This window comes from Electrona antarctica (assembly GCF_951216825.1).
Source record: "Electrona antarctica genome assembly, chromosome: 9".
Classification (NCBI taxonomy): Eukaryota; Metazoa; Chordata; class Actinopteri; order Myctophiformes; family Myctophidae; genus Electrona; species Electrona antarctica.
Window position 1 is genome coordinate 11,732,136 of NC_136790.1, and position 6,000 is coordinate 11,738,135.

Consider the following 6,000-nt stretch of genomic DNA (forward strand, 5'->3'; position numbering starts at 1 on the left):
TGATGACATCAGCGTACTCCATATGGGGAACAATTTATCATCTCCTAATAACCATATGCCCATATATGGGGGTATATAGGTTGGATTGGCGGTTCTGGACGAAAGAGTGTCTTGCTGCTGTTCAGGATGCAGAGGGAAATGCCTTAATTTACTCAGACAGTATAGAAGACCTTTTTTTGTCTATTGTGTATTGCTGTCTTCCACCAGTGGATATTCACACGGATGGGAAAGTGTTTTTTATAATTAGGACAAGGAGACTGTTCTTTCATCTTGAATACACTGCATACATCCAGTGTGGTAATACAATACAATACAATATTCAATTATAGAAACTACCAGACCGTATAGTGGTTTTAGAATTCTATGAATATTGTATCACATAACCACACACTGTGTGCACTATAACAAGTCTGATTTTAAAACAACCAGGCATTATGTTAATGGTGTGGTCTCTCCATGTACAGTCTTTCGCTATTGATACGGTACAATAAGTTACAGTACGTTATGTGTGCTGTTTTCTTTTTTTAATGAAGCTGCACAAATCCCAATGTGTTTGTTTGTTGATAGATTGAAAGTAATCTGACAGGAAATGGGGAGAGAGATGGGGGGGAAGACACGCGGCAATAAAGGCCGTCAGGATCGAACACGCAGCACCACGCCAGGCTGGTTAGGTTGAGCGAACCGTCCGGGCCCCCGATGTGTTGTTCTGTGGTGAAGCTGGACCATAATGTGTGCACGTCCTTGGATTACAGATTACAGACATACAGAGACATGGCGCATATATAGATTAGACTAGAGCGGTGCACAAGAAAACAGAGCCACAGCTGACCTTGTTGTCGACTCCCTTGACTAATCAGACACTTAATTTGTTCATGAGATGGCTGAATAATCAAGTCATTAGCAACACCTGTATTCATTAGCTGCTGCTGTTGCTAATCAATCAAGGACTGAGAGAACATATATATCGTCACCGTCGGGTGGAATCCTTGTATGTCCAAAACTGTGGGGAAAATGGGGGGAAAGAACCTGTGTTCCAATGGAGGAAAGAACCTGTGTTCCAATGGAGGAAAGAACCTGTGTTCCAATGGAGGAAAGAACCTGTGTTCCAATGGAGGAAAGAACCTGTGTTCCAATGGAGCCAATGTACTTATTATTAAGTCACACGCTCTTGATAATACCGTTTTATTGTTCAATACAAAACCCACAGAATAAACCACTTTCACTTTAAAATCATTAGCAAAAATAGCTAATGATCTACAAGCTCACAACGCATCACAAAGAGTTGTGAGCTTGTAGATCCGCTATTTTTGCTACTTGTATGTGGCTCTGTAGTATGACAAAGTAGAAGAGCATTCATTCACAAAAAATCACACGCGTGTGAAGTGAGGGGCGCTCTTATCATCATACATCACATTCCGTGCTCAGCCAATCAAATAATAACAAATGTCATTCCGGCCAATCAGTTTTGGCGTCTTCACTTTTCTGCCCTCACTTTTTGAGGGGCGCTATTTATGTCCAGCTTTTAGTGTGTGTGTGCACAAACTGTGTCCTACACAAACATTAAATTCATATTGACAATGAAGGCACAATTTTACGTCATATTGTAAACAGTACAAAACATTGTGTAACACAAACATTGATGTTGTATATAGGAGGCGTTCAACTCTCAACTGTCAGTAAGGAGTCGGCGATGATGATGTACGATGATAAGCATATGGTAAGCGTGTGATAAGCGCGTATGATAAGCGCCACTCTCTTCACACTGGTGTGATTTTTATCTCCAATATGTACTTTGCTCAGCCAATCAGATCATTGCTATGGGGTGATCAGCTGAACAAATCATCGTGTTTGTGGTCAGTGCTGTTCACCCAACAGACTGGGCATAGGAGAAGACTATGGAGATACCTGTACAGTGTACATGGTTTCTGCCCAACAGCAAAGCCATGGGGGTTTGTGCAATGGTTTATGGTGATGCAGAAGTTTTCATCATCAGCAGCAGCAGCAGCCTGAAGCCCTGAATCAAGAGTGTCCTCTAGGGGAGGGTCCTTCAATTAATAATGGATGACTATTATCATTATAGATGATAATTTCAAAACATAAAAAACGGTCGAGATGCGTTGTGAGTGTAATATGAACATAATATTCTAATATTCTAGTAGACCTAATTATCGATTGCTCTGAAATGACACAAATCAACTCCAATAACACATTACGGGAGATAGAATAAAACAAATCGCTTAGGCTGGGGGGAAATGTTGAATTTACTATAGCACCTGCATAGAAGGCTGGTGATTTAACTTGCGCTCAGGCTGAATTGGTAGAAACCACTGGAGAGCCCTGGCCTGGAGTGATTTGTTGTGAATAAATTGTTTTTCCAAGACCTTCAATAGAAGAAAGACTGCAACGAGTTTATTCATCCAGGCACTTCAGGTGAGACTTATTGAGAAAGTCAGCCATGCGGCCAAGGCGGCCAAGCACAAACATTTTATCAAGTATTTAAACCCTACTGTGTACTTCAATGGCCGGGTTGCCCAGGGTAAATGGTAAATGGTAAATGGTGCATTTATATAGCGCCTTTATCCAAGGCACTTTACATAGATTGTGCATTACATTCACCCATTCACACACACATTCATACACCGATGGCAGCAGAAACCATGCAAGGTCCCAACTAGCACATCGGGAGCAATTAGGGGTTCAGTGTCTTGCTCAAGGACACTTCGACAGTAACTCTGGGGGAGCCCGGGTTCGAACTGGCAACCTTGCGGTTCCCATCCAGGCACTCTACCTCTGAGCCACCGCCACCCAGGGCGACTATACCATGCAGCCAAGCACAAACATTTTATCAAGTACTTAAACCCTACAGTGTACTTCAATGTCCGGGTTGCCCAGGGCGACTATACACTTGGTCCTCTCCTCTTTTTTCCCCTCTACACCGGTGTTTCTCAGCCTGTGGTCATTTTGAAAAATGAGTTTTCATTGTGATGCAGAAGAACACAAATAAACATGCTTTGAAAATACACATGGGCCTGGGCTGTGGCTCAGCGGTCCAGGCACCTTGGCTGGTAATCCAGTCTGGCAGTGTGCCGCGGGTTCGACTCCCGTTTCCGACGGCCTTTACTGCATGTCACCCCCCATCTCTCTCTCTCCCCATTTCCTGTCAGCCTACTGTCTGTCCCTCCATAAAAAATATAAAATAAAGACGAAAGCCACAAAAAAACAAACATTTAAAGAATATATATTCAAAGATTTGTGCCGCATTTTCACGATTTTTCAAAAATAGCAGACCTACAAGCTCGTAGCGCGCCACTCGGTGGCGCGCTATGAGCTTGTAGATCTGCTATTTTTCAATAGCTAAATTATAACATAATGCTTAGTTAAAACACCAAAAGGGGTTCCCGTTCAGAATGGGTTAAACCCTACTGTGTACTTCAATGGCCGGGTTGCCCAGGGCGACTATACACTTGGTCCTCTCCTCTTTTTTCCACCTCTACACCGGTGTTTCTCAGCCTGTGGTCATTTTTGAAAAATGAGTTTTCATTGGAGGAGATATTTGTAATGGAGAAACTAACTCATGTATTGAGACTACAAGAGGAACTCATTGAAAAATGGGAGAAATGGACTGAATATAAAGATCAACAAAACGACACCAATGTTAATAACGATGGACATTCATAAATGGACTGGAATATGTTGTATATTAATGCTGTATCTGAACCCTTGCACTGTAATTGTCATTTTATGTTTTTTATTTTTATGTCTACCTGCAAATAAAAATTAAGTAAAAAAATAAATAAATAGCAGATCTACTTGTATTTGTGACACACATGGCCAAATGTTTCCCAATGTTGCTGAGTGTTCGCCTAATGTAATGGAATAATTCCCAGAATAGGTTATTTAAAAAGATGCACAAATGCAGCCAATGTCCTACTTTTAGTTTTTCAGCTATAAGGTTATGTTCTCCACTTTCGTTCCAGATCAAAGACTGTTATTCAGAACATTCTGCAGGGCTAAGAGCGTCTATGGAGGCTCAGCTCTACCACAGCTTATTCTGTATGCATGAAATAATTGGCTCACGAAAGAGAGACACATAATGAACTGTCAAAAGACAGCACGGTTGGGGCTTTTCCACATTATGTAACTGTGTGTCCCTGTGTGTGAGCGAGCGTAAGTGTGTTTGTCTCCATTTGTCCTATCACATTTCTACCACTGTAATCACACTGGGATAAACAAACAAATATCTCATCACAACTGATTAGATTCCGCTATGCCCACAATTATCTCTCTATCGCTCGCACGCGCACGCACGCACGCACGCACGCGCTCGCACGCACGCACGCACGCACGCACACACACAGTGTATGTGTAATAAATCTACCTGTTTAAAATTCAATTAGGCCTAATACATGTAGGACTATTCATTCTAGGTCATAGATGAGGTACTTCAGTTCAGAAGGGGTTCAGTGCTCAGAAAATGTTGAGAGCCCTGCATGGTCCTGATGTAGCCTTCATTGGTTTGAATAGAAGGAGTTGCTTATCGTCCCTTATGTCTGGTGGAAATGTGACTCCAAAACTTCAATTCAATTTTATTAAAGTGTCAAATCACAACAGGTTGTCTCAAGACACTTTACATATGTGACTAAATTTGACTGAGGGACTGCCATTGGATTTTTTTTAATTTTCGTTTTCACGTCATATGAAAGCAGGGAATCATAGCTTCAAATTGACATATTGGTTGTTCAGTTTGACCCACCAGTTTTGGAGATATGGCTTATAGAGTAATGTCTTGCAGAAAACAACGAGTTGAGAAAACAGGCTTGAAAGGTTCACTTCTGTGGTCTCTAACATTACACCTAGCTACACGTTTAAGCATTTATTTCATATTTACATGTCGATTTCAGCTCTCACTTATTTCAGACATGCTCTAGTATGTGAAGAGTCTGCCTATGCTATTAACTCATTTTGGAGAAAAAAAAAAGAAAAAAAAGGTTTTCTCCTCTGGTGAAAGGCTGGAATTTGCGCAATGGCAGTCTTTCAGTCAAATCTGGTCACATATAGAGCAGAAAACCGACAAAGGTTAAATATTCATCAAAATTGCTGTTTCTTAGCATATAGCCCTTCGATAAGCAGCTAGCCCACAGCATATAGCCCTTCGATAAGCAGCCTAGCCCACAGCATATAGCCCTTCGATAAGCAGCTAGCCCACAGCATATAGCCCTTCGATAAGCAGCGAGCCCACAGCATATAGCCCTTCGATAAGCAGCTAGCCCACAGCATATAGCCCTTCGATAAGCAGCTATAGCCCACAGCATATAGCCCTTCGATAAGCAGCTAGCCCACAGCATATAGCCCTTCGATAAGCAGCTAGCCCACAGCATATAGCCCTTCGATAAGCAGCTAGCCCACAGCATATAGCCCTTCGATAAGCAGCTAGCCCACAGCATATAGCCCTTCGATAAGCAGCTAGCCCACAGCATATAGCCCTTCGATAAGCAGCTAGCCCACAGCATATAGCCCTTCGATAAGCAGCTAGCCCACAGCATATAGCCCTTCAATAAGCAGCTAGCCCACAGCATATAGCCCTTCAATAAGCAGCTAGCCCACAGCATATAGCCCTTCGATAAGCAGCTAGCCCACAGCATATAGCCCTTCAATAAGCAGCTAGCCCACAGCATATAGCCCTTCAATAAGCAGCTAGCCCACAGCATATAGCCCTTCGATAAGCAGCTAGCCCACAGCATATAGCCCTTCGATAAGCAGCTAGCCCACAGCATATAGCCCTTCGATAAGCAGCTAGCCCACAGCATATAGCCCTTCGATAAGCAGCTAGCCCACAGCATATAGCCCTTCAATAAGCAGCTAGCCCACAGCATATAGCCCTTCAATAAGCAGCTAGCCCACAGCATATAGCCCTTCGATAAGCAGCTAGCCCACAGCATATAGCCCTTCGATAAGCAGCTAAAGCCCACAGCATATAGCCCTTCAATAAGCAGCTAGCCC

The 6,000-nt window shown here is 42.8% G+C and overlaps 1 protein-coding gene across 1 annotated transcript in view; it reads right to left on the reverse strand.

Annotated features, from left to right (window-relative positions):
• kif5ab (kinesin family member 5A, b) overlaps positions 1-6,000 on the reverse strand; it is a gene marked incomplete at its 3' end in the record, with an annotated part of 126,510 nt that overhangs the window by 95,583 nt on the left and 24,927 nt on the right. The gene's annotated exons all lie outside the window — the stretch shown is intronic.